This window comes from Manacus candei, unplaced genomic scaffold, assembly GCF_025592945.1.
Source record: "Manacus candei isolate 608988 ecotype Guabito, Panama unplaced genomic scaffold, ASM2559294v1 h1tg000005l, whole genome shotgun sequence".
Classification (NCBI taxonomy): domain Eukaryota; kingdom Metazoa; phylum Chordata; class Aves; order Passeriformes; family Pipridae; genus Manacus; species Manacus candei.
Window position 1 is genome coordinate 24,761,998 of NW_026138053.1, and position 26,174 is coordinate 24,788,171.

Here is a 26,174-nt window from a genome sequence, read left to right on the forward strand (position 1 = left end):
GGGGAGGGTGGTGGCAGAGGTTGGCAGCGTCTGCCAACCATTTGTGGGGGGAACCTGGTAAAGTAAGGGGGAGGTTTGTGGGTTTGAAATCAATACAAGCTGGGGGGGTGGGATGAAGTTTGGTGACCCAGGTGGGACCCCACCTGTGAAGCCTCCCTTCTGCAATCATCCAGCTGGCACTAAATGAGTTCACCTGGGGTCTTTAGAGCAGGGAGGAGCCTAAGGGTGAGTGTTTAAATTCCCTGAGGAGAGTCTGTGTAAGTTACGAGGTGGGTTCGTGTCTCTCTGGCAGTGCAGCACTGAGTGCAGATTTGGTGGAGTTATTGGTGCTCAGCTCGATCAGAGGAGGTTTGGAGACCCTCCTAAGGCACAAGGGGAGGGGGCATGAGTCTCTTCTGTGATGCAGAAGGATTTTGGAGACTCACATAACAACAAAAACAGGTGTCTGGGGGCTGCCATCCATTTGTGGGGAGGGTTGTTGTAAAATAAGATTGAGAGATTTAATGTCAATGAAGTGTGGGGAGAGGCTTGGGGGTTTAAAGTCAACAACTTGGGCAGGGTGATAAAAAAAGGGTATCCGGTTGCTGCAGGCCCAGCCTCTGTCACCCATTTGGTGGGGGATGTTGCAAAATAAGATTTGGGGATTTCAAGTCAATAAGTGGTGGTGGTGTTTCACAGGACAGGTCGGGCTGGAAGGGACTGCAGTGGTCCCACCTCCCTGCTCAGGCAGGGTCATCCCAGAGCACATGGCACAGGGTTGTGTCCAGACAGTTCTGGAATATCTCCAAGAGAGGGAGACTCGGCACCCTCTCTGGTTTCTGTTCCAGTGCTCGGTGACTCGCGCAGGTAAGAAGTTCTTCCTCATCAGTTTCTGTCTGTTGCCTCTCACCCTATTGTGTGGCACCACAGAGATAGAACCTGTCTCCGTCCTTTCTGGCACCCCCCTCTCTTTAGATACATGTACACAGTGATGTACACGCCCCTCTCAGCTGTCTCTTCTCGAGGCTCAGCGGGCGCAGCTCCCTCAGCCTTTCCTCCTAAGGGAGATTTTTTTTTTCAGTCCCTTTATCTGTCCCTCCACTGGAGCCCCGGTTTGAGGGTTTAAATTCAATTACAGGGCTGAAAAGTCGGTGTCCGGGGGAGGTGTGGAAGGACAGGAACGACGGAAAAAAAAAAGGCGTCCGGGGGAGAGTAGTCTGAATTGGGTTATGGGGCGCTGCCCCACCTCACCCATTGGACTCAGCGCTGCCGGCCGTGAGTCTGTCTCAAAGCGCCGCGGGGCCACGAGCATCCGCCGGGGAACCGCCGCGGCTTCTCCTGCCCGGGCCGGCCCGCGCGGCGCCCCCCCTTGCTGGTGGCTCACCCGCCCCTCGCGGGCGGGGCCCTGCTGGGGCCGCGGGCGGCCCTTCCCTCAGACCTTCCCCGAGGCGGGGCGAGGGTGACGCGCACCCCGTGGTGGCCTCGGCGGTGAGCTTCCCCCGGACGCCTCAGCGTCTGCTTGCCCGGCAATATAAACCCTCAGTGGTCTTGTTTCTTTCTAGCTCAGGGTGAGGGCGGCGCTTCCCAGCGCGCACTGCGGTGTATGCTAATCTCGGACCGCCCATTCGTCGGGAGAGGAGCTGGGGGCGTGTCCCCGCGCGGCTCGTGACGGGGCTCCGCCCTTCCCATGAGGGGCTGTGGGGCCACGACCCGCTGGGGAGGTGTGGCCAGGAACGGCGTGCAGCCGGCGTGGGGCTGGGGCCCCTTTGTGATGGACCGTAGGGCCAAAACCTTCCTGTGGCAGGCTTATGGGGTTGGGTCCCACTCGTGACGGGCTGTGGAGCTGGGACTGAAACCTGCCTGTGATGGCCTGTGGGGTTGGGACCCGCCCGTGACAGGCTGGGGGGTCATGACCAGCCTGTGATGGACTGTGTGAGTCCAAGCCCTGTTTGCTGTGGGAGCGGGGGAGCCAAAACCTGCCTGTACAGATCGCTGGGGTTGTGGACCACTCGTGACAGCACGTGGGGTCGGGCCCCACTGATGGCAGACTGTGGGGCTGGTGCCCCGTGGTGCAAGGCTGGGGTCCAAGCCCTGTAGGCTGTGGGGCTGGAGCCCACTGGTGATGGGCTGTGGGGCCAAACCCCGCCTGTGCCAGCCCGTGGGGTCGGGTCCAGCCTGCCTCGGGCAGCCCCGGGGAGGGCAGGGGGCAGTGGGGGAATGTGCGGGTGGCTTTAAAACTCCCCCAGACCCGCAGCCTCTGCAGCGCTGGGGCTGTTGACTTTTAATAAAAACAGAGTATCGAGGTCGATGCAAACTCGAGGTACCTGCCTGGGTAGGTATAGGTGCCCCTACCTGGCTTTCCCTCTTTCCAGGGTCGCTCGCCTCCAGGTTTGGCTCCCAGGACTGCAGAGCTGGGAGTGACCGGCTGAGCCCGGGATGCTGTGCTGGTGTGAGTCGGGCTGACTGCAACACACAATTCCGGTGAGTTTCCTGAGGATGGGGCTCTTAGTTCTGGGATGCTTCTGCACCGTGGGTGCAGGGAGAGGGACCCCCACCCTGCTGTGTGTCTCACAGCCCGGTGTGCTGCAGCCCTTCACCCACAAACCTCTATGTCCCTCGGTCCCAGCTGCAGGATGCTTTGGGCAGCCCTTTGGAGGGGGCAGTGTGTTGTTGCCTTTTGGCTTTGTACAGGCTTTTTGCAGCCCCCCAGACCTTTGAGCTGATTTAAAGAGGCTGTGAGTGTGTAAATCTCTCAGCTCGGGCTTTAAACATCCTGCTTTTCCAAGACTGAACATGGTTTGTCCTGTTCCTCAGGCAGTCTCTTTTTTGGAGGAAAATGGTAAATGCAGGGCTTTTTCTTGCTTGAGGAAGTTGCAGATCTGGCAAATAATTTTAGAAATAAATCCTGTGGTTTTAGGATTGCTCCTCAGATCTTTAGTTTCTGACTCTACACTTGATCCCCGAGGTTATAAGGAGTCAGTTAGCAAAAGTTTTCTGAAGTAGAGTATAAGTAAGCAAATCCCCATAGAGGCAGCTTGGTGTGCAGCCATGCACACGGGGCTCAGGAGGTTCCTTGCTTGAATGTGGCCTGTTGCACTCTCCATTCCAGGGGGGTTTGGAGATCAAGAGTCATAAAAGATTAGAGGCTGAATCAGCCTTACCTGGTGCACCTGAGTTGGGGATCAACATCAGTGAAGGAACTAAAAAACAAAGCGGCTGTGGGTGATGGTGGTGTCTCGGTTTTTTGTGAGAGGTGATCTTCCATTAGGTTTTTCCTGTACAAACGTAGAGGTAGTCTGTCTGCTTGGACTAGGAGGGCTGGAGGAGCAGATTTTTTCCTGTGGGGCTTTGGTTTATTTGGAGGAATCCTGGGGGAACCTGGGTGCCTGGAAGGTTTGCCCGTGACTTGCTTTCTTATGGCCTCCCGGTGAACTCGAGGTAAACCGGGACTAAGATTCCCTTTTTCTTCCCCGTCCTCTCCTGAGAGCTGTGGAAATGCATTAACCTGATGCTAATTGTTACCGTGACTGATGGCAGCAATTAGGGGCTGTAATCCGAGATCCAGTCTCCGCACGTGGAGTGCTGCAGTGCTGCCTGGGGAAGCTCTCTGTTAAACACCCTGAGCTGGGATGCTTCCAGGAAGCCCTGGGGTGCTCCTAAACGCTACCGCCCTTAGAGGGAGGTGCGTGTGTTCCCTGGGCTGGGCTGACTGTGCCCAAAGCAAAGATTTAATTCAGAATTACACACCTGGTCTGCTGGAGTTGGCTTCCTCCGGCAGCATCCTGCTGTCAGGGTTGCTGAGAGGAGGCACTGCCGTGCCCGGCATTGCAGTTCGGGCATCTCTGTGCGTGATGCTTCAGTTCCACGTGGGGCCCGCAGGGCATGGCAAGGCCACGCTCATTTAGAGCTGTTATTTATTAAAAGAAGTGCTGGGTGATGACCCTGTCGCTGTCCCTTCAGCTCCCGGTGACATCGGTGACGCAGCTGGTCTTACGAGGTCACTCATTTCCCTCGGTTTAATGATCTGCCGGCGAAAACGAGCTTTCCTTGCTCGCTGGAGTGTCACTGGGACATGAATATTAATGAAACCCCGGTGGTCCTGTGGCGCTGTCACGGCCGTGGAGGGCTCATTTGGAGCTGCTGGGCAGCGCAGGGAACACCATGATGGAGTGATAATAAAGTGTTGGTGAACTCTGCTCCGATGTGCTGCTCAGGACTCAGAACTTGCAGGCTCCTGTCACAGCAAGATGAGGCTGGGCTGGTGTTTTCCAAAGCAGGGGCACAGCACTGTGAGCATTAGCAAGGGAGGGATCCATCCCTCAGACATCCATGGGCATGTTTTGGGTGCTGCAGGCGCAGGAGAGTTTGATGGTTGCAGCTTCAGGTGGCAAATGATCTGGTTAACAGAACTTTAAAAGTTTTCCGAGGTGGAACTGGGGAGAGGGCAGATGCAATGCAACTTGTATTAAAAAGGTCTTTTTGGGCTACTGGTATGGAAATCACCATTAGGAATGGGATGTGGCTGTTATATAAGTACAAGTGAAGAGCATGATCTTAAATCTGAAGGCTGCTTTAGTCCAGGCAAGTCCCTTCCAGCTTCTGTTACGCTGTGTGGAAAAGTCAGGATAACTGAGCTTTTGTGAATAAAACAATTGGTTTTTGGAAAAAAGAGGCTTTTTACATGCTATTGTGGAATATATCACAGAGTACACTGTGCTTTTAAAAAGAGTATATTTAATATCTGTGCTCGAATGGCAGCAAAATTGCTCCCCAAAAGATAAACAGAGAGAGAGAGCGCCACAAATCTTGCTCTAAACCCTTCTGTGGCTCCTGCAGTGAGAGCCCAGAGTCAAGCTGTGTGGGGAAGAGGGTTGGTGACTCTTATTTTCCTGTCTGTGACGAAGGATCTGCTTCTCTCCTGGCGTAATGCAGACCTGACTTGCCTCTGCTTTTGCTTAAGAGTAGTATCTTCCCCTCCTGCCTCAGGTGTTCCCTGGCTATAGAGGTTGCAAGGGAGCCCTTTCTGCAGGGATTTCTGCTGAACTGAGGCCATAAGATTTTGGCAGTGCCTGGTTTTAGTAATGGGCACTCAAATATACACGTTTCCCTCAAAACCTTCAAATGCTGGTGCCTGTAGGAACTGCCCCTTCCTGACCATGTTATATTGCTGTGCAGCCCCTTGCTACGTTGAGGGACCATTCCAAACTCCTCTGAATCAAAAGGAGCACTGCCTTTCTGGCACATCCTGCTGGATGTGGCACAACTGAGCTCATTTAGGCTTAAAAAAAGGTGGGTGTTGGCCTGTGTGATCTCTAAGCCTATGGCCAGTGCAAACTGTTGTGTCTTAGCAGTGTGGAAAACCTGCTGCAGTAGGAAGACTAATGGGCTGCATTAGGGAAGGATGCACATGGATACAGATATGGTTGGACTTGATGGTCTTATAGGTCATTTTCAACCTTAGTGATTCTATGATTCATGCTTCTCATCTTTGCTAGGGCACACTGGAGACCCTGAGCCCCCTAAGGATCTTAGGAAAGACTGACCTCCCAAATCCTCTCAGACCTTTTGCCTGTGTTCTGGAGCATAATCCTTATGAGTAAGAAGCGGGAGGGGCTGCTGTACCTGTGAGCCCTGAGGGAGCTGTGCCACTGCTCTTGGAGGTTTCAAGGTCTGAATATGACTTTGAGGATGTGGATTATATTCATGAAGGGGAGAAAAAAGCAAAAAAAAAAAATACTAGAAGCCTTTGGGTGCATAGGGTAAAAGCATCATCTTTCCTGTCATGCTTGTCTTGAGCAGAGATGGTATCTAGCGGTAGGGTGAAGAGAAGTTGGATGCTGTCTGGTGTTAATTACAGAGGGAAAACCACATGAAAATCAAACGAAACTGAATCCTACTGCATTTGATATTCCCAGAGTTGAAGGCCTTGGTATGTCTCATTAGTTTAAAACCCCTGATGGAGAGAGCTCAGCTTCGAACGGGGAAATTGATATGACACTGAGACCTGGGAGAGGATTAGCTGCCTGCCTCGGAACCTGTCCAGAGGAGTCGAACATGCAAATGTTCCCTGAGAGCAGCTCCCTGCGAGAAGGATGCTGGATAATTAAGGCCCCTGGGACCACGCAGTTGCAGTGAGGGAGGGATGAGGTCTGTGTGTGTGGAAAGTCCTGCCACTGTGTTCTCTCTGTGGGGGAAATACTGCATGGGCTGTACAGACAAGCCCAAAGCTTTGGGTGTGCTTGGCTGCTGGTAAAAGAGATGCTCTGTCTCACTTCTCAGTGGGATTTGTAGGTGTTGAATTAGGATTGAACTACACAGAGAATGGCATTCTGGGCCTAATGTGTTGGGCTGTCTGGCAGAGGTGTCTACAAGGTGTGTGGCTGAGGCATAAGCCTGGGTTTGGCCAACAGGTGACTTGAGCTTTTGTAGCAAAGAGTTTGGATCCATTCTGGGACCCTGCAGAGACACTGAGGGCCTGGAGCTCAGTGCCCAAACCCATCTGGTTGCTGTGACCTGGTGCCTTTACTCTAATGGTGTGAAAACCGGAGCACTGAGGCAACGGGTGTAGAAAACTGCAGCTGCTTTTTTTAGTGCTCGAACCAGTGTTAGCCAGGGAATGCTGGCCATGGGATGTGCTGTGCCTGCCGGTTTGCACCTGTGAGCCCCACTGCTTTGGGCCCTGCTGGGTTTCCCCTGCTGACAAAGCGTTCTGTAAGAGCCGTGCGTGGAGAGAGGACATTTCCCGTTTGCTCCTGCGAGCCCCAGCTGTGCCGTGTGTGCTCTTGGACGAGGTGCTAATGATGAAGAATCGGCGGCACACCGGGGTTTTCAGCAGTACTTTGCTGCTTTTGAAAACAATGTGTTCGTGGGCTGGCTGTGATCTCTGTGGCAGGTGGAGACTGCAGACCGTACCAGCATCTCTGGTACTCGGAGGGCAGTCTGGGGCTGGAACATTGCAGTCCTCAGGCAGGATTACTGGAAGGGAGGGCAAGACAGGACCCACTGCTTCCAGCAGGGGGATGGAGGCTGTGGAAGCCTGCAGGGATCTGGCTATCAGCAGGATGCCTCTGCTTTGGACAGAAACAAAGTAGCCAGGAGGTGAGGATTTTTGTCCCTCCCTCGGAGGGAAATCTTATCTCTGATTGAAGCAGTGACTTGGGGCAGGGATCCTCCTTGCCTGTCCTCTGCCTGGGCATGTCCCAAGCCCTGCTTAAAATAAACAGACCTTCAGGTTCTCTGTGGGAAGAGCAGCTCCAGTGAGGAGCCCCAGAGGAGAACACTTATCCCACCACAGGGCATCGCTCCCACTGACGTTGCTGCTGGAGAAGAGACTGGCAAGAGCAAGGAGCTGTGTTTTATGTAACTTCGTGGTGTCTCAGCTCCCATCTGAGGGTAGCCTAGGTCAGGACTCACCAGCTTGGAAAAGATATCAATGAGGAGGACTTGAGACACTAATAAAATCACCCAAAAAGGTGATTAGGAGGAAATTGTCTGTTGTTTCCTGCAGGGTAAGAAAATAATGGACTGCAGGTTTAAATCAAACAGCTTTACATACTCTGTGTGTGTGGGAACTAATTCAACCCTGGAAACTTGTCCTGGGATTTTGTGGTGGCCAGAAAAATATCATGAACCTTTAAAAAGGAACTTGGCAATTTCATGGCAGATAACTCTTGATGATGGGCCTAAACACAGCCCTGAAGCGATTTACAGCTTGGGAGTTTGTAAGTGCTGGGCTGCTAGGAGCTGGAGAAATGTCCTGGGAAAACACCTCCACGTTCCACCTTCTGTTCAGCTCTTTGCATTAGCATCAACTCGGTTGCTGTGGGAGACAGGAGGGAGTTAGAGGGACCTTGGTTGACGGCTGTCACGAGTGGACAAGGGTGGGTAAGTGACCTTACCACACTTCCTCTGAAGTGAGACACCCCCCACCCCCTTTTTTTTGGGAGGCCAGGATCAAAAGAGCCATTTCAGGTCTAAGACTGGTGCCATGTGTTCCTTGGTACAGGCAGATGCTCGAGTGATTCCTCCAATGCCCACGCCTCCCTGTGCAGAAGTTGAGGCTGTGTTTAGGGAGTCACTCGGTGACAGTTCTTCTGGGCAGGTTTAGAGAATTAAACTGTAAGTAGGATTAATAAAAATGCATCAAAATATGTAAACATATGTATCACATCTCTTTTTGATAATGAAGGAGCAGTTAATAAGTATTTGCAATCAATGTTCCTACCTGGAAGCTTTTTCTGAAAGCATTTCTGAGGCTGCTCAAACAACCCATTTATTTCTATCATTTTAACAACCTGTTTTCCCAAGGCAATTGAAATTATTAGCTCAAAGAGCTGTTTCCCCTCCTCTCCACCCACGACATGCTCCATTTTACAAAGCCATTGCTTGGTCTCTGGCTTCTGGCTGTGTCCTGAGAGGCTGGGGAAGATCCTGGACCTGGTGCTGGCTGGGATTCTGCTCTGCTGGAGGTACTGGCAGGGCAGGGGGGCAGCCTTGAGTGACAGTGATTAGCTGGGTTATAATCACTCATGTGGAGATCCCTACCTAGAAATCAGCTCAGATGGGAGCCAGGAGTTGCCTTGATGCCCGGCCTGGGTGTAGGTGTGCACTGGAAACACTTGTACTGGCTGAAGGAGCACGGGTTTGGCAGTTTTGGGAGCAAGGCACTTCTGCTGCTGTCTTCTTGAAGCAACACCTCCCACTGATGTGTCCTGAAGACTTGTAGTACACTTCTTAGTCATCCAACCTCTGTGCCTGGTGCTTTGAGTGTCTTGATGAGCTGTTGTATACATCCCAGTTCTCCTCTGGTGTAGAGAGAGCTCCTACCTGCTGCTTCCAGGGTGTGTGGGCACCACGTAGGTGTGGATGACTACTTTGGGCTGTTGGATCAATATTTCTTCCTCACAGCAGTGTGTATGTGTGTGGGTGGCTGGTTCCCAGAACAATGCTGTGCCTTCTTGAAGACTCGAGTTAGTTGGGAATGGTGCAGGAATAGTCTAGGTCTCCCAGCCCATCCTGACCTGGGCACATCCCAGAACAGGGCTCAAAAAGGTCAGTGCCAAAGGTGTGGGATCATCCCTGCCCGTTAACAGAAGCAACTCACTCTTGGCTAAGGAAAGATGACAGGTGATGAGTGAAAGCTTCAGCTTCCAGAGCTCTTCCCCATGTACTAAGGATTTCAGTTCTCAGGCTGTACTGCTGCTTTGCCTTTCCCTGGGGAGATGGGAGCCATGTGGCTTTGGTGTTCTGCTGTTCCTTGGGGTTATTCCCCGTCCCCCTCTCCAAGGATGTGTTCGGGCTCTGCTTTGCGAGATAACTAATAGGGCTGTCAGACCCCTTGTCCCAACAACCTGAGAAGACAAATAGTCCAACATGTGCAGCCACCTTCCCAGGTCCTGCGGCCCCGTCGGGAGCCGGCGCGGTGACGGATGTGCTGACAAGAGGGGCTGACACAACTGGGTCGGTGTGAGTGTCGGAGGGGTGGAAGCCGTGCCTCCTTCTCCCCTCTGCTCGGCACCCCAGCGCCTCTGGGCCAGACAGTGGCCACTTATCACCCCCTCCTTCAGTGACTGCTCTAAGCTGGCAGCACCAGAGCCTTGTCTAGAAGAAAGACGCTAGTCATGGTCCTAACACTCCGCTGTGGAGCTGCCATCTGTCCTCTCCTTGGATGTCGCTGCCAGGGCAGCCTGGGAACATAACCCAGCGCTGATGTTCTGGCAGGTAAACATCTGCTCAGACTGTGCTCTACGCCTCTGCCTTCCCAGCACACCGTGGTGCTGCCTTCCCTCCAAGAAGGTGAGCTTCGTGTACTTGTGTATACAGATGTGTGTGTGTATACGTATATATTTTTAGAGAGCTCCAACTTTGTGCTTTGCATCTTAATGCCTCTTTCCTTGCCCAGCCTCCTGCAGCCTCTCCTCTCTCATCTGAAGCCAGCCTGTGTGCTGTGGGAAGGGTTGCTTGTTTGGAGAGGGACCGTGCAAATAATCTTATGAGTTTCTCCCTTTGTGGACGGGTGAGGAAAATTTGGCAAAGCAGCTGCGAGTGGGTCTTGTGAGCGTCCTGGAGCGATGAGCTGAGAGCCCTGAGCCAGTCTCACTGTGCAAAATCCATTAGCCACAAGCAGAGCTGCTTCTGAGCTCAGCATTCAGTACCTGTTACGGCCTGAATTAGTCCCTAATTTCTGTCCCTTACAGTTAAAATGACTCAGACATTTCTTTTTGAGACGAGGTATTGCTTCTGACTAAGTACCCTACGGTCATGGCTCTACTGACTATTAAATTGTTCTCAGGAATGCAGTGATCGTCTCGTCTCCGGGTCAGGGTGGGCTGGTGCCAGAACTGCGCCTTGCTGTGGGGCTGGAAGAGGCTCTTTGCTTTGCTGTAGGAGAGCAAATGCTGAGAGACATCTGAGGACTCAAAGGCTGCAGGTTTAATAAGATCAATACCACCTCTGCAAAAGATTACATGGTATACTAGGCAGCAAATAGACCACTTCTGCTGGATTTGGAAACCGTTTATGGAGTCTATTAGGGACGGTGAGGTAGAAGGGACGTATCCAGAGTGAATCGCACAGTCGCAGTAGTTGAGGCCAAGGATTCTGCAGTCTGTTAAATAATGGAATTAAAATCAAAATAAATGAGAATGTTGTGTCCAGGAAGCCATACCTGCAGCCACATCAACAGCAGAAGAACAGAGGAGAAAAATGCTGCCCGAAAGATGAGTGTTTGCTCCTGTATCCGTTGGCCAGTGCTGTCCTCCTTTTGTTGGGATGAAGAGAGAGTCAAGGGGGAAGCTTGGAGATCCTCACTGCTCCCCCCCAGCAGGCTGTTGGGTCTTCCACCCCTCAGCTGGCAGGTCAGAGGGTGTCTTGTGGTGTGGAACATCCCCTTTTCCCTGACTCCATCCCACGTGGCACACCATGTGTTCTGCAGCCAGGGTTAATGCTGCAGTCCTCAGTGGGCTGGCTTGAGCTGAGGAGCAGCTTTTGGGAGCAGCCACTCTGTTGGCCTTGTTTGTGCTGCCCTTGTGCTGCCATCAGCTCCTGTGGTGTGCCCTCGGAATAATTAACTCTAATAACACGTGAGCAATGGCCTGCCTGGTCACCCTCCCTGCTCCCGGGGAGCTCAGCTCCTGTCATTCCTCCAGTGCTCTGTCCGGTCTCATTTGAAATGCCTTGCAGGATGAATTACAGTGCTCCAAGGGAATCTGCAAAATAGGATCACAGGCCAATTGAATCCATCCGCAAAATGCGGGAGGATGATATATGGCCCTACGGGTGGGTTCTGCCCCCTTCCTTTTTTTATTTTATTTTAAAGCTCTCGATAGTAAGAACAATGCATACTTAAGGACCAAGCTCTGTGGTGTAACAAGGAGCTGGATTGGGCCTTGCTGACTGAAGGTGGGGGATGCAGAAGGGAAGTAGGGAAGTAAGGGGGGATTCATACTGTCTTCTGCCCAGTCTGGTCCCTCCAAAAGCAGAATAGTGCCTGGGAGTGCTCCATGGGGTAAAATGTGCTGGATTTAATTCTGGGAGAGGCTGGAATTACCAGCTATGGGGGGGGGGGTGGTGGCGTTTACAGACAAATAACAACATGCCTGAGTCAGTCAAAGCAGCCTCAGTAGGAGCTATGCAGGAGCTGTGACCCACGTGGAGATCTTGGTACCCCAGACCACCTAAGGGCACAGGGGCAGCTGAATGCAGCCCTCAGGGTCTCATTTAGCAATTCCTGGCTCCCTGGGGAGCGTGGCCAAGGTTACCCACCCTGGCCCTTGGCCCTGATGTGGTCGGGCTGCCAAGGAAGAGGTTTGACCCCCTTGCATTTTGGGTGGGTTGAGGTTGGGCTGGTGTTACCGAGCCTCCCTCCTCCTCCTCCAGCTGGGATGCTCCAGCCATGGCCCGAGGGGGAAGGGAAATGAATTAAACCCATCTTCAGACACGTTTGTATTGATTCTGTCACATTCTTGCTGCTTGCTGACAGGTGATGGATGGCTCATAATGCGACCGGCGCAGTACATTACGTTTCCCATCCAGGGACTCCTAAATCATTTCAAATTTTCAAATTCCCTAATCAATATTTTATCAGTAGCAGAAGAAAGCGGAACAGACCCATTTCTCAAGAGGTAGGAGAAGGAGCGTGTGTGGACGCGTGCCTGCACATACATAGGCATGGGAGTTTGGGTATTTATAATCACAGCACCGCTGCCCTTAGTACAACAATTATATCTGCAACCAGAAAAAAATAAATACACAAGTAGGACCTGAAGTGATGCTTACATTTAAGTGACTTCAGGATAAAGTAAATTAGAGATTTGGGGTTCTGATTGGAACGTGGAGGGTTAATGCTAAGTGGTGTTTGGGCTCATCTCTCAAGTCACTCCATCCTTACATGGGGTAGAGGCAGGTGGAAAGATGCCTAGATTTTGGGGAGGAAATTGGATTTGCAGCCACCTGTAAAGCAGTGGGGCTCAGATCTGTCACTTGGCTTTGAAGCAGTAGTAGGGAAATATCCCTGGCAAGCCTGTCTGGAGGTGGCTTATGTGGCCCAGGTGGTTGGTTGCGTGGAATTCTATCTGAGCATGATGTTGCTTTCTTGGGACTGGAGTGCAGTGGGCAGGGAGGGATTCTATTGCTGCCGTGATGTGTTGACTCCTGGTGGATGCTGGAACACTGGAAGACTAGGTGGGAATGTGCTTGCAGTCATGTGCTTGAGCTGGTGCCTTTCTACTGCTCTGCTGACACTTGCTGTTGCAATAGGATGTGATCCAGGTGGGACCTGGTGTGATGGGGCTGAATGAGGAGAGAGAGGGAAGTACTGGGGCATTTCAGAGGAGGTGCAGGTGGTCTCTGTGATGTTAGGCTGCTGTGGGATGTGGCTGGTTCCAGACTGAGACTTGGTTTCGGTGACTTTGCATGTGTTCCACATTGGGCAGGAGCTTCACCAGGAGCTCCTAGTTCCTGCCTGGCATCTGACTTTCTGCTGGGCTTTGGGGTGGAAGAGTTCAGGGAAGAATGAAGCTGTTTCCCTCTGTTGTGGGAGGGGGGGTATGTCTGTGAGAAGTGGAAACAGCGCAGGGCTTCATTCCTTCCCCTTCAGAAGATGACCCTGGTGAGAAAGCCAGGCTAGGGGTGCAGGGCCATGTCTGTCTGCCCCAAGGATGGCTGTTTTCCCCAAATCTTCCCCGTGCTGGTGGTCCTGCGTGTGCTCCCTGCATCCCCTGACCTCTCCTGTTCAACAGTCTCTCTCCATTCAATTACTCATTCTCTTAGACTCTTGTTTTTTATTCCCAGGCTGGATGTTTTCCAAGTAAAAGATTTATTCTTAAGCTATTTTTTTTTCTCCTCCCTGTGAAGACAGCCTCCAAACAGCACAGATGTGAAGCTAAACATAACCTTCCTTGTTACTGTCACCTCTCCTCAGTGTTTGCCTGGCTGATCTGGTGTTGTCTTTGCTTCCAAGTGTTGTTTCACAGCTTGGTTGTGGTTTGCTGCTGGAGTACATGGGGTAAGCTGGCAGGAGGGAGCAGGGTCACTGGTCTTGGGAGCGTGCAGTGGAGCTCAAGGATGGCACTTCCAAACCTCTGCTGACTTCCTGGCCCTTTCCCAGGCTGTGTGAGGACCCTTGGCCCTTTTGGCTGGTGTGGTGGCATAGGTTGCACAACAGGAGAGTCAGACTCTGGTGGTAGAGGTAGTTTAAGTGAAAAGCTGTTTTTTATAGAAAAAACTTTGTGCCTTTCCAACCTCTGCACAGTTTAGGGGAGAAACACATGCTCTTTCCCCAAGGCAGTGGCTGCTTCACCACCAGCAGGGAGGTCTGATGCTACTACATTTTCTACCAACATTTTTCTCTCTATTCAGAGTTTTCTGTGGACTCAGTTTCAGAGACTAGATCCCTGCTGTGCACATGTACAGGTGGAATTTGCTGCTATACCCTTTTCTCTCCCTGTTATGCTCAGGGTTTGGCAGGAACAGGAGGGCCTTTGGTTTGTGCTGTCCACACTGCTCCCTTCCCCAGAGGCGTTATGTGTTGCAGGAACCTGGTTGAGTGTTGCAAAAAGACGTGTGGAAATAACTGATTTTCCTCTTCTGAAAGCCTGTGCCTGATCTGCAGGAGCAGAAATCCTTTTGAAGAGCTCCTGCATACTTTGTGTGTACCGGTGGCAGGTTGTAAGGCTGTTCTCCTTTTTCCTTGGTTAAAGATAAGATTTAATTGAACCAGGGCCACGTCGCTGTTTGCTGTGTCATTTCCTGGTCTGGTGGCTGTTTGGAGCTGGGTGTGAAAGGCCTGTGGTGCAGTGGAGCTCCTTCAGCCACGCTGTGCTGGGCAGTGTCTGCTGGAGCGGAGCAGGAGACGGGGAAAAAAGCTACTGAGCCTCCCAGAGAGACAAGGTATTTGTCACGGAGCTGTCACCAACCGCTCTTCAAAGCGAACTTGGTCACCCAGACTGCCTGCTGCCTTCCCTCTTTAATGTACAATAGCACAAATTGCCTTCAGCCCCCCACACTTTGGTGTTAACCTCTGCTTGTCCTGCTGCTTTTTGAGGATCCATCACGTGTCTCAGCGTGAGCAGGACAAGAGTCCAGACCTTGGTGCTTCACAGCTGCCACCTTTGCCATACAGGTCTGAGTCCCCATCAACAGCTGATCTAGACAGTGGCTGTATTCAGCTGATAAACTCAGTCCCTTCAGCAGAGGAGGTGAAGCCCATTGTTTGGGCACAGGTGGCCTTAAATACTGTTTCCCTGGATGAGAGATGTTCTGCAAAACTGTGTACCTGAGGGGGAAAAACAGGCACCTGAAAAAGTTTGCTATGGAATTGTGTGATTCAGTTCTCATTTTTACAGTCGTTGCGCCCACGAAAGAGCAGAGAGGCTGGGGAAACTCTCTGTAAGCAGTGTTGTGAGGTGTAGCTCACACAGGAGGGGATGGGACGAACTGGCTCCCCAAAGAGCAGTGTTTAACCCTCATTTGTCCTTAGGACAAGGAATATGTTCGACTCCAAAGCTCCAGGACACAGGTCCACCCTGTATCTTAGAGATCTCTTCTAACCTAAATGATGCCATATCTTGCATTGTTTAAAACATACTTTGGGTTCCTGGAGGGTTCTTAGGGTAGGAGTTGGGATTATGTCCCTTGGGATAAAACCCTGTGGCAAGCAGATCTCAGCTTGGCTTGTCATCTCCCTCGGCTGGCAGAGCCAAGGTTTTCTTGTGCCTTGTGCTTTGGGACGGAGCTGGTTGTGGTGGTAAGGACAAGGAGCTGCTTGGGCAAGGAGGACATGGGCTGAAGATACACAGAGACTTCGTGTCAGAGCTGTCACTTTTCAGCCTGACCAGAATACCTTGCAGGGAAGTGAATTTTGGGTAATTTAGCAAAGCAACACAAAGGCTCTGCATGGTTTTCAAACGAGCTGTGATGGCTTGAAGGGGAAATGCCCAGGTGGTTTTAATATCTAGCTTAAGGGAAGTCCCTCTGTTCGTTTAGTCTTGATTTAAAGTGTTCTGAGGAGGTGAAATCCTCCTGCCTCATCTGGGTCTAAGCTGGGTGCTGATAAGCAAAGAGCTGTTTTTCCCTGCCAGCCGCTTCTGCCAAGCCAGAAATAGCCTGCCCGAGTAAGCTCACCATAGCAGCATTTCTCATTCAAAAGTTAATAAGCTTTGAAATTGGATTTTAATCAACTAATCTTTGATCCTAGACGCTGGAGCTCGATTAGGAGCGTCCAGTAAACCAAGTTACATCTTTCTTCCCCGCTGTCTCTTTTTTTTTTCCCCAATCTAGCAATGAAAAGACTGGGAAATATTTCAGCATTTGAGGACCTGCGTGTTTTAAGGTTTGTGTTGCCCCTGTTTCTTTTCATCTGATCCATCCCATAAATGAATGGAAAAACTGACCTCTGGTGGACATCTACTCTTCCAAGGCTGTAAATGTCTTTTAACAGCTCCTTTTGGGGAAAGTGCTGGAGCTCCTTTCTAGCAAAGGTTTGGATTCAATCAGATGAGGTGGGACAAGTGGTAGAGGATCTGCTGTGGCCCTAACCATATCCCTCCTATTCCCAGCATCAAAATAGGGTACCATTAATCCTGCATCCAACAGAATCACAGAGTAGCTGATGTTGGAGGGACCTCTGGGATCTCGCCAGGCTGCAAAGGAAATTGTAGCTGGACTTCAGGGTTATGTAGTTACACTTCCACTCAAGGGGATGGATTGGGTTCAGACCTCTCCAACTTGTTATTCCACTTCCCCATAAATCTAAGCAAGCACTCCTGTCTTGGTTTACCCTGCAAACACTTTTCTCTTGATCTGATAGAGTAGAGGCTGATTTTATTTTTTTTGAAGCTATATTTAAACTCTGGTGCACCGGCACCCGCTTCCCACAGCAATGCTGGCTTAGTGAGCTCCCTGGGGACCACACAGTTCCTCCCGTGCTTCTGGAGTGGTCAAATCAAATGGGAGAGCTTTCTTTTGTCAGCAGGGTGGTCTTGTTATCTTGAGCCACTCCAGACACTGCTGTTTTGTCCAGGGTCAGGGCTGGACTCTAATGAGCATCTCATTCCCTGACATCTCGGCACCTGAGCTGCTGGGAGAGTGGTTCAAAGGCTGTGGTGTGGGTTTGCTGCAGGTGGTTTGGGTCTGACAGTGTATTGGTGCTGGGCAAGCTGATGGTGCTGCCTCTGAGCGGAGTCTCTGTTTGTCTCTGCTCTCCAATACTTCTCCCAGCTGTTCCAGAGGATGTATTTCCCTTGCCCTGGGCTATGAACATCCATCTAGACATTTATCTTCCTTCGTCTGAGGAAGGGCAGCGGTGGGGGTGTAATGGTCCTTCTAAACACTATTTACAACATAGAACATCTATCCCATAAAAAACTACCCTAATGGCCAGGTTTTACTGTTTCCAATCCTTTTCAGGGGGTTTAAGCCCTGTGATGGTACTTGCCAGGAATATGAATTGTGGTATGTGAGCTTTAGGGGCTGTCCAGCCTGTGCTAGGTTGACAGGCAGCTTGAAGGGAAGCTGGTCTACTGGACAGGACTGGCCCTACGGAAAACAGTGTGCTTAGGGTGAGTCAGCCTCCCCTGGAGGTGATGCTTCCAGCCAGCCACAGCCACGTGATAAATGAAAAGTGACATTAATCTACCAACCCCCAGGCCAGTGCAGTTAGAGAGCTGATCATACCACATTATGAAGAGGGATGAAGTTACCCTGGTTGGTGTCTTCCAAAGGCTCCGGGTTTTACAGATCTGGGGGGTGCTGATCCCCAAACCTCCCCAGGCTGAAAGTGGCTTTCAGTGGCCCTCAGCTGGGCTGATCCTTAGAGGGAGTCCAGAGCAGGTTTGATGCCCTGCAGAATAGCAGATGGGGTCCCAGAAGCTTTTCCCAGGGCATGCTCAAAATAGAGGGGGTCTTGCCTTATATAACCCCAGCTGTGAAGAGACTGTGGCCTTGCACAAGGCAGTCTGCTGAGCCTTTCTCAGGTTTCTTCCTCCCCTCTTTTCCCTTCTTACTTGCTGTGTCTAGCTAGGGCTAGTTTTCTGCTTCTTAAATTCAGATAAAGAGCCCCCCAACGAACCTCAGCCCTTTTCTGGGTTACCAAGGACCGAAGTGTCCTCGCTCTGGTGGCATTTGGTGGTCAATTATTTTGTGAAGCTTTTTGGAGTGAAGCTGCCCAACCCCACAACACAGCAGCGGGTCTGGAGTGGCTAAACAGCATCACAGGCCTCAGCTTGTCCTCCAGGCTCTGTGAGATGTGTGAACAAGCTGCCAACAGCCATGGTGGGTGTGAAGACCAAATCCCATGCCTGCTTTGGGATGTGTGAACAGTTGCTTTGACCTTCTTAGGGCTTCCCATTGCAGTGTTTCAAGGCCTGGTTTCTGACAGGGCTCTGCCTCTCCCAGCTTGTGTCCAACTCTCTTGCCTGCTTGACCCCAAATCTGAGCATGAAATCAGGTTTGGACACTTCTCCATGTGCTGTTATCATGTGTGTGAGGGAAGACAACAGGCATAGCTCAAAATAACTAAGAAGAGGGTACCAAGCTCTATCCCCTCTTCCTCATCCTCTTCTCAAGACGTTTCCTCCTCGTTACTGCCGAACACTGGAAGGACTGGGATCGCTGGAGACATCCCTTCTGGAGAGTGAACAGAGTTAGAGCCAGCTGGTGAGCTACAACTTTCAAATCTGAAACTTTTCAGATGGTGCTTGGATGTAAAGGCTCCACGTCCAGTGAGTGGTTTCCTTATTTTTTTTCAGGAAAAAGGGAAGGCTGAATGAATTGTGTTGTGCAGTTAGAGGTAAGCAGCTCATGGTCATGGAATTTTGAGTTCCTGAGGGTCTGCATGAGTTGAGAGTAGAGGAGACCCAATTTTTAGTCCTTCTTCCACATGATTTGGAGCAATCTTGAGCTTTTTCTCCCTGCTCGAGGCCTAAGGAACCCCTGATTTGATCTGTGCTCCATCTCACCTAACATTTTGGATACATCTCCTTGAGAAAAGTTGGCAATATTGAAATAGAACTTTTAACTGTCTTTTTCATGGTTGTGTTGTGTTGTGACAGGTTTGGATGTGGTTATGGGAACTAGTAGGAGGATGCTGTAGAAATGCTATGTGCTGTGATTGTGCAAGCCTGGGCAAGTGGGAGGAAGAAGGATGGAAATCTATTGTAAAACCATTGTTCCACGGGAAGGAGAGGGTGTTTCCCTGGGAATGTTTTGAAGGACTGGTGCTCTGTGGGCTGACAGAAGCCAGTCTGTCCATTACTGTGGTTTTGGGGTGGGTCCCAGGAGTCCAACTGGGATGAACCACTTGAAAGATTTGATTATACTTAGAAGTTTAGACTGGGGACCCACCAGAGACATTATTCTTTATTTTTCTTTTAATGAGGGCAGAGCTTTTCTATATCCTTAAGGACCAGACCCTGGACTCCCTTGCATATGGATGGCAGTTCCCAACTCTTCCCTGGAGGGCTGGGGCTGTCCTGGGTGAACTATAGATTTTGATTGCCCTTCTCCCTGTCCTAGCACAGAGTCACCACCAGCTCAGCCCAGGATGTGTGGCTCATCCCTCTCGAAGGACAGAACTCACTGGAAGGAAGTCATGTCCAGGTGGCAACCCCTAGGGACTGGTTTGCAAAGATTTGCCAGAGCTGTGGCAGCCACAGAGTCACTTAAGTTCCAACAGCAAGCTCTTTGGTGCCAAATCCCATTTGTATCACTGAGAAAAATGGTAAAATCATTGTTAGGTGTTCACTAAAATACTCTAAATTTTACAGAACACGAAGCATGAGTCAGGCATTGAAACCAGCATCCAAAGGAGGGAGGGAGTGGGGAGAGGCAGCAGGAGTGCTTATGAAATATTTTGTTTCACTGGCAAGAGGACAAGAAATAATTGGGCCCTAAATCAAGGAAATGGGAGAATAGGAACAGCAAATCAAGGGAAATGGTGGAAAATTAGGTCTTAGAGTAGAGAAATGTGTACACATGATCACCTGGTGGTTCTGGCAGAGATATATGCCCATAAATCTTCTCTTTTAACCTCTTCCCTGCTGCTTTAAGGGGAGTAGTGTCAGGCCTGCTGGCCTCAGCCATCTTTTCTAGAGACTAATTGCCTGGTGCTGAGAACCCACTGAGTGACCTGAACCCCCTTCAGAGCTGGAGAGGGAGCTCCCAGAGTGCCTGCAGTCCTTGGGGCAGCCTGGAGACTGTGACCCCCATTGTGCAGATCCGTCCTGTGTCTGAGATGGTGTTGGATGGATGGGGTGAGTTATGGAGGACTGTCTTCTAGGGCTGTACTCTGTGTGTGTGTGAATACCTTGGGGTTCATGTTAGCAGGTCTGGTTTACTCCTTGTACCCTGCAAGTTGGTGCAGGTCTTGATTCCTAGAAGGTGAGGTCTAAGCTTTCCCTGTCTGACCATGACTGCAGCTGCATCCCCAACAGGACCCACTAATATAGGGTGAGGGGTGTCTCCCTTCCACATCTTGACTAGAAGAGCAAGGTAACCTGTGATATCCTGCATGGAGCTCCTGCTATTAACCTCTGGGCACGGGACATCTCGGCAGGTTCTTCCAGCTGCAAATTCTGCTATTAAAAGAAAATAATTTTTAAAAATCCCCTTTATGCCTCCCTTAAGATCCCTGGCTTATTTTTTCTTATAAAAATAATGAAATGTAAAAATGAAGCTTTCCCTGTTTGCTTTCTGCCAGCCCTCCCTCCCTCTGCACAGTGCTCATTAACTCCCCAAACGCTCGAGTCAGACGCGGCCTCCGGTTAAAAACAGCAACCGCCCTCGTGCCTTTGCCTGTTTCCCAGAAGCTGCAGCCAGACAATAACACCGATGGGATCATCTCCATCAGAAGATGTCAGCCCCTCTGTGAAATTTAAATAACTTGAACTTGGAGTCGGGGGGGGGAAAAAAAACCCAACCCCAGATTAAAAATAAATAAAGAATGCTGGAAAAAAAAAAGAAGCCGAAAGAGGAAAGCTGGTGTTTGGAGGAGGGGGCTGGAGAAGCTGCTTCTCTGCCTGTCCCTGCTGGGGGGCTGTTTTGGGCAGGCAGGAGTTTCTGCTCCTGGATCACAGGTGATGTGAGTTATGTTGCTGTGTTATTGGTTGGGCTCTGTGATCTTGGAGGTCCTTTCCACCCTTAATGAATCTGTGCTTGTGTGATTTTCTGATCGCTCTGGTACCTGGGGGTGAGAGTACTCAGCGAGAGCAGGGTGCTAAATTATTCTGTCGGAAACAAAAGCCTCAGCTGAATGTTGTTTTAAAATAGCCAGCCTGGGCCACGTGGTTTCCAGAGCTCGATTAGGCAAATGAAGACATTGTCTCCTGGATATTTAAGCAGAATGTCTTAAATACCTTAAGGAGTCTTATCTTAAATGTCATAAGGGGTATCAGGAAATGTCTTAACACAAAAACTGCTCTTGCAAAGCCTTTAATCTGATTTTGTTTGGCTGTTGGTCTGTCTCAGTGGGAATCTGGTGTTGGCCCACCTCTGGCTGCCCTGGGGCAGCTGCTCAAGGAAGGCAAGCCCAAACCCAGGGACTATTAGGGTGGCACTGCTGATCCCCAAGTCCTGCTTGAAATGGATGTGTGCTCAGGGTCAGGCTTCCCCAGGGGTGTTACTGCAGGGGAAAAAGCCATTGCTCACTGCTTTGGTGTGGGAGGGCTCTCATCCTATTTGGGCATCTGGGCTGAGGGTCCTGGAGGAATCTCTACTTGTCAGCATAGCTCCGTCTGGTGTTACATGGCCCCAGGGCTGAGAGTGCTTAACTCCATCCTGCATTCCCTTTCAAGGCCTGTACACTGGTTTTTGGTGGGTTTTTTTGTTTTTTTTTTTTTTTTTTTCTTTTCTTTTTAGTTATCATCACTCTGAAGTGATGCAGAGGAGTGAACATTTGTGCCAGCAGCAGCTGAGGGTATCTGCAGCTGTCTGGGGCCATTATGCAGAGGTTCAAGCCCTGGCCATCGTGCTGCGTCCTAAGGACCCCCGACTGAAGGCGTGTCCAGGAGCTGTCAGGCAAAAACTTATTCTTTATTAGTTTATGCCCTTTTGAACGTGGAAGATGCTGTTTGGAATGTATGTCCGGGCACAACATAGCTATTCCCGCCTGCTTTTCCCATCACCTCACTCTCAGCTCGTTTGTTTGCTGTTGTGCCTGTGTTTTTTTCCTCTCCCCCCCCCTTTCTTCATTTCTAGCATACAAAAGTTATTTAGCCCCCGAGTGTGTGGGAGCCTATTGTGCACGGAGAGCTGCAGCACAAAGGATTCCAGAGGCAATCTCGTTCCCTCTCGCCACCACAGGCTGCCCAGCCAGACTCAGAAACACATCTGCAAGTCTTAAAAGGAGCTGTGCTCTGTTTGACTGCAGCTTAAAGCACTGGGAATAGGGGAGGGAGAGGCCTTCCAGGAGCCTGGTGGGTTTTATCAGCCCACTCATGGTCCTGTGGCACAGCTGCAGCCTGGCCCATGTAGATATGTTATGTCCATGAATGCCCATGTTTGAGCTGGGGCTTTAATTTGCTGCTGGTCTGTAGATTAGCAAGGGGCAGACTTTCCCCTTGGGAACCCCTGGTTTGTGGGGTGTCGAGGTGCCTCCCCAGGCAGGCTGCAGTTTTAGCACAGGAATGGCTGCCCTGGTGGTGTGTGGATACCCATTGGTCCTGGTTTTCAGCAGGGCTCAGAAATCTGGGTGCAGACCTTAATGAACTAGTTCTGCTTTCCTGCAGTGGCAGCTCTCAATAGCACCGTGATGTAGAGACAGATCTGCTTTCTCAGCAGTAGCTCCAGGTTTTCCAACACTCCCCTTGCCTGGAGAGGTGCCTCTGCAGGGACCCCATGGTGGCTGTCAAGGGGGCTGGAGAACCTGAGGTGAGTTCAGGAGATTGAACCTGGTATGGAACACTTCCAGGGATGGGACAGCCACAGCTTTTCTGGGCAGCCTGTACCAGGGCCTCACCACCCTCACAGGGAAGAATTTCTTCCCGATATCTAATCTAACCTATTCTCTTTCAGTTTGGAGCCACTCCCTCCTGTCCTGTCACTCCAGGCCCTTGTCCAAAGCCCCTCTCCAACTCTCTTGTAGCCTCTTCAGGCACTGGAAGGGGCTTTAAAGTATCTCTGGAGCCCTTTTGTCTCCCCGCTGAACAACCCCAGCCTGTCTCCATAGCAGAGGTGTTCCATCCCTCTGAGCACCCCCGTGGCTTCCTCCAGACCTGCTCTGACAGGTTCACATAAACCTGTGGAAGACCAGGAAAACCCCTCCCAGATCTCATCTCTGCATCTGCACAGCTGGTTAACCCCATGCCACAAACCATTCCTTCCAGTCTTGCGAGACAAAGCATCCCCAAGCCTATAGATCAACCTCCCAGCTGAGACGTGCTCTGAAATGTCAGAATTTGGGTGACCTCTTCCATTTCACCTTGGATACTGTTGGAGTTCAGGACTGCACCGAAGTGGGAGGAGGTGTCCAGCAAGTGGCAGGGACAAACAGCTTTAAAAAAGCTCTGTGTTTGCAGGGTGCTGTTTCTTTTAACCTTTAAAGACTCTGCCTTACTTCTTTTGAAAGCCTCCTGCTTTGATTTCCCGTTCACAGTTGTCTTTCTGGCAGCCCCTGGAAGAAAGGAGACATGGACGAGGGTTAAAGAACAGCTGCAGGAACATAATTAATGCTTTGCAACATTTCTGAAGGCCTTTAGCACCTTGCCGTGACCCAGCCTGTAACATCTGTGCGTTGGCAGCAGCCAAGCTGTAAAACTTCCCTCCTCCAAGTCCTGCACAAAGCAACTGTCGCCTGCCCGAGGCGTGCAATCAGGGCAAAAACTTAACAAATCAGTACAAAAGGCAGGCTGCAACACAGATGGCAGGTCCTTGGGTGCTGGGTTTGGCAGTGGTAAGGGGCTTCCAGCTGCTGATCCTTGTTGGGTGTCCAAGGGGGGAGGTGGAAAACCGCTGCTTTTGCGGAGATTTGGTGGGAGAAGTAGGACAGAGCCAAATCTGAGTGTAACACCAGTCCCTGTGCTTGTTCTTACCCATGGAATGGATGTGGGCTGAAGCCAGAGCCCAAGCCCTGCCTGGTGCTGTCAGGATGATTGCCTGCACAGCTGTCACGTACCCTGAGGGATGCCAAATGTGTCCCCATTTGGAATGTGTTTTATCAAGGTCTGTCTTTTGCAGCACTTTTCCCTTTACGTGGCTAAAGGGCACCTTCAGGGCTTGCCACCCTCATTTTTATGTGAGCTGTAACTCTGTACAAAGAAGACACATAAGTGACTCCAATTCCCAGGGGTTCCAGCTACCATTCTCCTTTCAGCCCCAGACCCAAGCCACAGCTGGAGTTAACTTGGTGACCAAAGAGAAGATGAACAAAAACCACTTTGTTTTTGAAGATAAACTTTTTTCTTCTTCCATATTTCCATTTTTTCTCCCTGTTTCACTGCAGCCAACCCTGCTGAGTTTCCAACCTTCAAAGCCCATTGTATCCAGCTGGACAGGAGCGAGCTTGCCAAGGGGAAGTGTTCATCCTCTGCTCTTTCTGGTTTTCTGAGAGGCCCCTGACTGTAACGGATGCCAAGCAGCCCTGACCTTCACCTGCCTGGAGTTCCCAGCTGCTGCTGTGCTACTACAGCATCTCTGCCTGGTAGAAATTCAGCTTTGTTCCTCATACCTGGAAATTTTATATGACAAGTGTGTCTCATTTCTGATTCTGGCCTCGCTTTGGACTGAGCTGTCTGATACCTGGGAGGGGTTTGTAGATCCAAAAGGCCAGAAAGAAGCATTAAGTTTCTCTCCTTTGCCTCCTGGTAGCAGTGTGCCAGAAACACTAATCCAGCATTTGGATTTCAGCCAGGTAGCTGGAAGGGGCTGCACGTCCTCAGCACCCTCCTCTGATGGAATATCCAGCACGGCTTCTTTTCATGCCTCCCTGTACTTCTCTTGCCTTTGGGCAGGAAGGAGGTGTTGCTGGAGAGACCAACTTGCTTTAGAGAAATCTCTTGTTTCACAGGTCAGATGAGGATGCTTTGCTGCATCTGTGATAAAATTTCTTCCTTTCATAAGGAAAAGTGGTTGGGTTTGCAGTTGGCTCCCTCCTGGTCATAAAAATGGTGGGATTACTTCAGGGGCAGAGGCTGGGGAATTAGGGCTGAGTAACAGTATGTTCTAACATCTCAGACATCTTTGTTTATGCAGCTTAAACAGTGCCTGGGCCATGACATCCCCGTGGGTTTGGTGAGCCCTACCAGCTGTATGGGCATCTAGGGCACCTCGGAGTCAGAGCTCTGGTTTTGCAGCAGATCTGGGTTTGACTCCATGTCTGTTATTACATGCCTGTGTGCTGCTTTCCTTGATGGAGAAGAATGGGAATTACTGCCTTGCTGAGATGTAGTTTGGCTGTGTTTAGATTTCTGGTTCTGAATTGTTTTTTCTTTGCCTGGCATTGTGGTTTTTTTGTGGAGGTAGCATCTTAGGGTCCTAATTCTGGACCAACTCCTTTTACTGGATGCTGTGGAAGTCACTTCTTCCTCACCCTACACTCAGTGTTTAGTTTTTTTTCCAAGGGATTGGAAGAAGCAATAGAGTATTATTTTATTTTGGGAATTGCAGCTGAAATAGAAAGTGCCTTGCTCTGATGATCAGTCCAGTGTCAGGCATGTCCAGCTGTGCTGGCTGGAAAATGGTGAGCAAGTTGCTGCAGTCTGCATGAAGGTGAAAAGGAGAGAGAATAATCATTGGGGAGTGAAGGCTGAGAGGGCTCTGCAGGTCTGGTATCAGCAGTCAGGACTATGGGGAGACACTTTGGGCTCTGCAGCCACACCAGAGCTGAAGAGGAAATAAATGGGATGCCAGAGAAAAAAGGGTAGTGGATTAATAAGCTATACAAATCGGATTGCCATGACTCCTGCTCTTGGTCTTATTCCCCTCAGCTCCAAGACAGTGATATTAAACATAAAATGAATGCTGAAACTGTGTGTGGAATGTACACAAAATCCCAAGTGTTTGGTGAGGAAGCTTCTTGTTTCTCTCAAGAATATTCTTTCTCTCCGTGCAAATGTATATGCTCTGGGCAAATCCCCTTAAAGTTATCCTGTGGTGAAGGCCCTTGAATACTGGTGTTTGAAGGAGAACATATTTCGTGTTTGCACTGGAATTTCTGATTGTGTGGGGAAAAAAACTCGTGTTTCCATCCAATTCTCCTGAAGCAAGAAAGCTTTACATTCTTCTCCTTTGCCTCCTATTAACAGGGTGCTGAGCTCCTGTGTGGCCTACTGACGTGAGCAGGGCAAAGAAACCCTGAAAATAAGGTGTGAGAGCTCTATAAAGAGCTTCCTTGCTATTCCAGTGCATCCTGCAAGACCCCAGACAAGAGACTTGGAGTGTTTGCTGTGTGCAGGCTTGCCTTAGGAATTCCTACCTACTTTATATCCCTGTGTGGCGGGATCCTCAAACCGGTGAGTCACTGATCAAACCAGATAATGGGGAACTGACCTGAGCACTATTACTTTTGGGTTGTAGTCATCTCCCTTTGACTGCTGGGCATAAATGTCCCAGGGATTTCAGGAGGAGATAAATATGTCAGCGAGACCCTGGCTGTGGAGTCGGGGCGAGTGTCTGAGGCACTGCCCATGTGTTCGTTCCCAGCCCCATTGATGTGACAGGGTGCAAAGGACTAGTTAATCAAACTGGAGAAATTAGGTGCCACCAGG

The 26,174-nt window shown here is 50.5% G+C and overlaps 1 long non-coding RNA gene across 1 annotated transcript; it reads left to right on the forward strand.

Moving 5' to 3' along the window:
- Positions 1 to 381: 381 nt before the first annotated feature.
- Positions 382 to 23,948, forward strand: LOC127479953 (uncharacterized). Its single transcript, XR_007907733.1, has 3 exons — positions 382 to 846; positions 2,352 to 2,460; positions 23,912 to 23,948. It is a non-coding gene; the product is annotated as an uncharacterized LOC127479953 (long non-coding RNA).
- The last annotated feature ends 2,226 nt before the right edge of the window (positions 23,949 to 26,174 follow it).